This window comes from Bombus flavifrons, chromosome 15 (genome assembly GCF_040668555.2).
Source record: "Bombus flavifrons isolate JBK064 chromosome 15, iyBomFlav1_principal, whole genome shotgun sequence".
Taxonomy (NCBI): Eukaryota; Metazoa; Arthropoda; class Insecta; order Hymenoptera; family Apidae; genus Bombus; species Bombus flavifrons.
The window spans coordinates 6092237-6101775 of NC_138456.1; the positions used below are offsets into that span (position 1 = coordinate 6092237).

Here is a 9539-nt window from a genome sequence, read left to right on the forward strand (position 1 = left end):
ATAATTATCTTCATGATGCTACATTTATATATTAATTTTTTAATAATAATAAATTATAAACATAAATAAGAAAAGAATAAATAAATGGTGATGATGATTCTAAACATTATTTTTTGTTCGTTACAATAATATATTACATACTTATTTAGTTGATAAGATAATAGTATTAATCATACCAATGGACCCAAATTAATGTAATTTTTGGTCCTCAATAATAAAAAATGGAATAAATTTCAAAATTATAAATAAGTAATGTTTATTGTGTACTTGTGTCAGCACATCTACTACATAGTATTTACACTTATTACAATTATGATAATATTTATTATCATTTTCAATGTATATACATACAGAACGCTTTTGGGATCTTTTTTCTAATTTTGTTACACTATTTTTGTAATTTCTTTCCCAGTCCTCTTTATGGCATTTAGTATATGCTCATAAAAAATTGATCTATAATTTTCAAAATCATGAAGATCAATTAATTTGCTTCTGCATTATTTGAAAAGTATCTGGGTTTAAGATGACTCAACCATCAAAGTGTGGGAGTTAAATGTACACATATTAAATAAATTTATCTCTTGTTTCCTTTCAATTTTATATTGAGTATAAAATTTTAATGGAATCATTCAATGAAAGCTTACAATAAATTAATGAATATGAAACTATATTCCATTAGATTTTTGAATAAATGTTTCATCATTGTTTAATATCGTCATAATACTATTTATAATTCTCTTTTAAATTTATATATTATCTCTATTAAATTAGGGTTACAATCATATAAATATTTATGACATAAAAAAATAATTTGTATCTCGTATGAAAAATAAATATTTTCCACAAAAAGAATTTTATCTACCAACATATTCCACAGCGTAATAATCACAAACGACTAAAGTTTCATAATCTATGTAAAGTTCTTCATGGCCGTGTACGCCTATATAACATATTTGATGATTCGGCTGTATTTTTCCTATGTGATATACACCTTCGTGTAACACTCTGCCTATAAAAAGAGCGTGGCCGTCTTCGGTTTCACCGGCAGGAAGAGCGTACAAAGGAACACTTCCTTCCCATGATTTTACCCAATTCACATCTTTGCCGCATAATATTTGAAAATCTTTTTTATCGTGAGAGGCTCCACCCCATGGGATTGTACATACATTATTTCTGATACCACCAGGTGTGATCGAATCTCTGTGATGAACGCGGCCTATATACAAACCATCTTCTGAGGCTATTACAGCGTTTTGTGGAAGACCATCTGACTCGTTACAATCTACTCAACAGTAGCAAGTGTCTACCAATTGTTGCCTAACAACTAGAGATGTACATGGTGATTCTAAAATGGATATATAGAAATGTCTAATAATGTTCAATAATAGTAATGTTTAATAACATGTTTATTAATTTGAAATGTTATTTGATTAATTTGTAAGAGATACCTTCTATCAAAAATTCACCAGTTGCACCTCACGCTGTGCTAACCCCTATATAATTTATAACAAACGGATTTCTGTCTTTGTATGCTAGAAAAACATCACCATTTTGTCGACCAATCTTTAAAGTTCTATCACAACACCATCTAAGAATTAAATTGTTGTTTCCTTTCGGGTTTGATTAAAGTGATATTTTTATATAAGAGTAGTTTTAGTTTCTTACTGAATCCAAATATTGAACATATATTGAGCATTTAATATGTTTCTTGTTTCTGCTTCTGCCACATCTTGTTCTTGGTTATTCCTTTTTATGGCTGACATTGTGTTTCTCCATCCTCCAATAATAATCTATCAATATAAAATATATATACATTTATGTTATGTGCAAGTGTTTGGTAAATATAATATTTATTTTTAGCAAGATATAGACATACCTCATACACATTTGAGTCTCCACCCAAATGTGTACGTAAGGAAATTCTTGCATCGTGAGCAGCTTGCATACTCAGCCTGAGGCGAGATTTTGTGATAGGAAAATAACGATATTCTATGCTATCAGGTGTAATAATCCTAACTGGAAAAATATTAATTTTTTAATATATTTGGACTATGTTATTTAAAATATTATTACATCACTTTGTAGTATCAAAAGAAGCACAATCTTTTTATACAATTTATACAATGACTCATATTAATATGTAGATATAACAATGTTTGAAGAATTGTTGCTCTATATATTTATTTATGATAGTATTATTGAACTGATTGTTGTTTGTATACTAAAACATTTATATTCCAGTTAGTAGAAACATAAAATTGGTTTATTTAATGCATAGTTTTTTACATAGTAGACAATAAAATAATTAATGATAAAATTTAGAATTGTAACATTGTTACACATTGTTCAATTATTTGTGCGATTTTATAGATCGCTATTATTTAATTTATCAGTTTATAAAATAAATGTTATAGTATACAAAAAAGCAAATAGTTCTATAACTACTGTAAACGAATATATAAAGCAATAATTTCCCAAAAAATTGTGATGTTTCAATATCAATAAAAATCATTATATATATTATTTAACCTATTGTGCTTAAATATTTTGTAATAAAAAAGTATGTTATACCAAATTTACGTGCTGACATTTCTGATCTTGCTAATACGTGTACTCACTAAAAGTCATGGTTGTTGGTTCGACTTTAAAACAACTTTTTATTATCGGCTGATAATGCAATTGACAAAGCAATTACAGTTAACGAATGCAAGGTAGAAATATACGGTCGAATTTGGATTCTCCCAATTGATGGTGATGGTTAAGTTTTCTGTATAATCTCATCGCAAAGAGTGCAATTTGTCACATTGCAATCAAAGTTATCTACATAAGTAAGATACTAAGTACAGATGCGTTGCATAGGATCGAACCTCTCTTTAATTGGCACTTTCCCAGGATACTGAGCGCATGCGCGGCATATAGAACAATTTTTATTGGCAAAGATTCAATTTCGATAGCGGGAAAAAGAGAGAACAAAATTTTCATCATGATTAGTTTAGTATTACTTTAGTATTTTATTTAGTAGTTCATTACACCAATTTATTTACTCTTATTGATTATATTGTATTCGATATAATAATATATTTTTCAGTTGGAAAAATTAACAAAATTTAATAAATTATTAATAACGTTATATAGTATTACCATATAACGTATAACGTTATATAGTATTACGTTATGACGTATAACGTTATATAGTATTACCATATAATGTATAACGTTATATAGTATTACGTTATTACGTATAACGTTATATAGTATTACGTTATGACGTATAACGTTATGTAATATTACGTTACAACGTATAACGTTATATAGTATTACGTTATAACGTATAACGTTATATAGTATTACCATATAACGTATAACGTTATATAGAATTACGTTATAACGTATAACGTTATATAGTATTACGTTATGACGTATAACGTTATATAGTATTACCACATAACGTATAACGTTATATAGTATTACGTTATAACGTATAACGTTATATAGCATTACGATATAACGTATAACGTTATATAGTATTACGTTATGACGATAAAGGTTATATAGTATTACGTTATAACGTATAACGTTATATAGTATTACGTTATAACGTATACCGTTATATAGTATTACCTTATAACGTATAACGTTATATAGTATTACCATATAAGGTATAACGTTATATAGTATTACGTTATAACGTATAACGTTATATAGTATTACCATATAACGTATAACGTTATATAGTATTACCATATAACGTATAACGTTATATAGTATTACGTTATAACGTATAACGTTATATAGTATTACGCTATGACGTATAACGTTATATAGTATTACCATATAACGTATAACGTTATATAGTATTAAGTTATAACGTATAACGTTATATAGTATTACCATATAACGTATAACGTTATATAGTATTACGTTATGACGTATAAGGTTATATAGTATTACGTTACGACGTATAACGCCATGTAATATTACGTTACAACGTATAACGTTATATAGTATTACCATATAACGTATAACGTTATATAGTATTACGTTATCACGTATAACGTTATATAGTATTACGTTATAACGTATAACGTTATATAGTATTACGTTATAACGTATAACGTTATATAGTATTACGTTATGACGTATAACGTTATATAGTATTACCACATAACGTATAACGTTATATAGTATTACGTTATAACGTATAACGTTATATAGTATTACGTTATAACGTATAACGTTATATAATACTACGTTATAACGTTCTATAGTATTACCATATAACGTATAACGTTATATAGTATTACGTTATAACGTATAACGTTATATAGTATTACGTTATGACGTATAACGTTATGTAATATTACGTTACAACGTATAACGTTATATAGTATTACATTATAACGTATAACGTTATATAGTATTACCATATAACGTATAACGTTATATAGTATTACCATGTAACGTATAACGTTATATAGTATTAAGTCATAACGTATAACGTTATATAGTATTACGCTATAACGTATAACGTTATATAGTATTACGTTATAACGTATAACGTTATATAGTATTACCATATAACGTATAACGTTATATAGTATTACGTTATAACGTATTACGTTATATGGTATAACGTTATAACGTATTACGTTATATAGTATAACGCTATATGGTAAAACGTTATAACGTATTACGTTATATAGTATAACGTTATATGGTATAACGTTATAACATAATACGTTATATGGTATAACGTTAATAGGCAAATTCCGGTTTCATACTTACAGAACTGATATAACGTATTACGTTATATGGTATAACGTTATAACGTAATACGTTATATGGTATAACATTATAACGTATTACGATATGTAGTATAACGTTATATGGTATAACGTTGAAACGTATTACGTTATATAGTATAACGTTATATGGTATAACGTTATAACGTAATTCGTTACATGGTATTAAGTTATATAGTACAACGTTATATGGTAAAACGTTATAACGTATTACGATATGTAGTATAACGTTATAACGTATTACGATATGTAGTATAACGTTATATGGTTAAACGTTATAACGTATTACGTTATATAGTATAACGTTATATGGTATAACGTTATAACGTAATTCGTTACATGGTATTAAGTTATATAGTATAACGTTATATGGTAAAACGTTATAACGTATTACGTTATATAGTATAACGTTATAACGTATTACGATATGTAGTATAACGTTATATGGTTAAACGTTATAACGTATTACGTTATATGGCGTAAAGTTATAACGTAATACGTGATATGGTAAAACGTTGAAACGTATTACGTTATATAGTATAACGTTATATGGTATAACGTTATAACGTAATACGTTATATGGTATGAAGTTATACAGTATAACGTTATATGGTATAACGTTACTACCTATTACGTTATATAGTCTAACGTTATAAGGTATAACGTTATAACGTATTACGTTATATAGTCTAACGTTATATGGTATAACGTTATAACGTATTCCGTTATATGGTATAACGTTAATAGGCAAATTCCGATTTCATACTTACAGAACTGATATAACGTATTACGTTATATTGTATAACGTTATCACGTAATACGTTATATGGTATAACGTTATATCGTATTACGATATGTAGTATAACGTTATATTTTATAACGTTATTACGTAATACGTTATATGGTATAACGTTGAGACGTATTACGTTATATGATATAACGTTATAACATAATACGTTGTATGGTATAACGTTATAATGTATTACGTTATATGGCATAACGTTATAACGTAATACGTTATATGGTATTAAGTTATATAGTATAACGTTATATGGTAAAACGTTATAACGTATTACGTTATATAGTATAACGTTATAACGTATTACGATATGTAGTATAACGTTATATGGTTAAACGTTATAACGTATTACGCTATATAGTATAACGATATATGGTATAACGTTATAACATAATACGTTATATGGTATAACGTTATAACGTATTACGTTATATGGCTTAAAGTTATAACGTAATACGTGATATGGTAAAACGTTGAAACGTATTACGTTATATAGTATAACGTTATATGGTATAACGTTATAACGTATTACGTTATATAGTATAACGTTATAACGTATTACGATATGTAGTATAACGTTATATGGTTAAACGTTATAACGTATTACGTTATATGGCGTAAAGTTATAACGTAATACGTGATATGGTAAAACGTTGAAACGTATTACGTTATATAGTATAACGATATATGGTATAACGTTATAACGTAATACGTTATATGGTATAACGTTGAGATTTATTTTTTTATATTGTATAACGTTATAACGTATTACGTTATATGGCATAACGTTATAACGTAAGACGTTATATGGCATTACGTTATAACGTATTACGATATGTAGTATAACGTTTTATGGTAAAACGTTATAACGTATTTCGCTATATAGTATAACGATATATGGTATAACGTTATAACATAATACGTTATATGGTATAACGTTATAACGTAATTCGTTATATGGTATTAAGTTATATAGTATAACGTTATATGGTAAAACGTTATAACGTATTACGTTATATAGTATAACGTTATAACGTATTACGATATGTAGTATAACGTTATATGGTTAAACGTTATAACGTATTACGTTATATAGTATAACGTTATATGGTATAACGTTATAACGTAATTCGTTACATGGTATTAAGTTATATAGTATAACGTTATATTGTATAACGTTATCACGTAATACGTTATATGGTATAACGTTATAACGTTATTACGTAATACGTTATATGGTAAAATGTTGAAACGTATAACGTTATATGGTATAACGTAATATGGTATAACGTTATAACGTAATGCGTTATATGGTATTACGTTGTAACGTAATACGTTATATAGTATAACGTTATATGGTATAACGTTATAACGTAATACGTTATATGGTATGAAGTTATACAGTATAACGTTATATGGTATAACGTTACTACCTATTACGTTATATAGTCTAACGTTATAAGGTATAACGTTATAACGTATTACGTTATATAGTCTAACGTTATATGGTATAACGTTATAACGTATTCCGTTATATGGTATAACGTTAATAGGCAAATTCCGATTTCATACTTACAGAACTGATATAACGTATTACGTTATATTGTATAACGTTATCACGTAATAAGTTATATGGTATAACGTTATATCGTATTACGATATGTAGTATAACGTTATATTTTATAACGTTATTACGTAATACGTTATATGGTATAACGTTGAGACGTATTACGTTATATGGTATAACGTTATAACATAATACGTTGTATGGTATAACGTTATAATGTATTACGTTATATGGCATAACGTTATAACGTAATACGTTATATGGTATAACGTTAATAGGCAAATTCCGGTTTCATACTTACAGAACTGATATAACGTATTACGTTATATGGTATAACGTTATAACGTAATACGTTATATGGTGTAACGTTGAGACTTATTTTTTTATATGGTATAACGTTATAACGTATTACGTTATATGGCATAACGTTATAACGTAAAATGTTATATGGCATAACGTTATAACGTATTACGATATGTAGTATAACGTTTTATGGTAAAACGTTATAACGTATTACGCTATATAGTATAACGATATATGGTATAACGTTATAACATAATACGTTATATGGTATAACGTTATAACGTATTACGTTATATGGCTTAAAGTTATAACGTAATACGTGATATGGTAAAACGTTGAAACGTATTACGTTATATAGTATAACGTTATATGGTATAACGTTATAACGTATTACGTTATATAGTATAACGTTATAACGTATTACGATATGTAGTATAACGTTATATGGTTAAACGTTATAACGTATTACGTTATATGGCGTAAAGTTATAACGTAATACGTGATATGGTAAAACGTTGAAACGTATTACGTTATATAGTATAACGATATATGGTATAACGTTATAACATAATACGTTATATGGTATAACGTTATAACGTAATTCGTTACATGGTATTACGTTATATAGTATAACGTTATATGGTATAACGTTATAACGTAATACGTTATATGGTATAACGTTGAGATTTATTTTTTTATATGGTATAACGTTATAACGTATTACGTTATATGGTGTAACGTTGAGACTTATTTTTTTATATGGTATAACGTTATAACGTATTACGTTATATGGCATAACGTTATAACGTAAAATGTTATATGGCATAACGTTATAACGTATTACGATATGTAGTATAACGTTTTATGGTAAAACGTTATAACGTATTACGCTATATAGTATAACGATATATGGTATAACGTTATAACATAATACGTTATATGGTATAACGTTATAACGTATTACGTTATATGGCTTAAAGTTATAACGTAATACGTGATATGGTAAAACGTTGAAACGTATTACGTTATATAGTATAACGTTATATGGTATAACGTTATAACGTATTACGTTATATAGTATAACGTTATAACGTATTACGATATGTAGTATAACGTTATATGGTTAAACGTTATAACGTATTACGTTATATGGCGTAAAGTTATAACGTAATACGTGATATGGTAAAACGTTGAAACGTATTACGTTATATAGTATAACGATATATGGTATAACGTTATAACATAATACGTTATATGGTATAACGTTATAACGTAATTCGTTACATGGTATTACGTTATATAGTATAACGTTATATGGTATAACGTTATAACGTAATACGTTATATGGTATAACGTTGAGATTTATTTTTTTATATGGTATAACGTTATAACGTATTACGTTATATGGTGTAACGTTGAGACTTATTTTTTTATATGGTATAACGTTATAACGTATTACGTTATATGGCATAACGTTATAACGTAAAATGTTATATGGCATAACGTTATAACGTATTACGATATGTAGTATAACGTTTTATGGTAAAACGTTATAACGTATTACGCTATATAGTATAACGATATATGGTATAACGTTATAACATAATACGTTATATGGTATAACGTTATAACGTATTACGTTATATGGCTTAAAGTTATAACGTAATACGTGATATGGTAAAACGTTGAAACGTATTACGTTATATAGTATAACGTTATATGGTATAACGTTATAACGTATTACGTTATATAGTATAACGTTATAACGTATTACGATATGTAGTATAACGTTATATGGTTAAACGTTATAACGTATTACGTTATATGGCGTAAAGTTATAACGTAATACGTGATATGGTAAAACGTTGAAACGTATTACGTTATATAGTATAACGATATATGGTATAACGTTATAACATAATACGTTATATGGTATAACGTTATAACGTAATTCGTTACATGGTATTACGTTATATAGTATAACGTTATATGGTATAACGTTATAACGTAATACGTTATATGGTATAACGTTGAGATTTATTTTTTTATATGGTATAACGTTATAACG

General features: G+C 26.6%; 1 pseudogene; it reads right to left on the reverse strand.

The window, feature by feature from the left end:
* Positions 1 to 717: 717 nt before the first annotated feature.
* On the reverse strand, positions 718 to 2721 carry LOC138187399 (uncharacterized; annotated as a pseudogene).
* Between the last annotated feature and the right edge of the window lie 6818 nt (positions 2722 to 9539).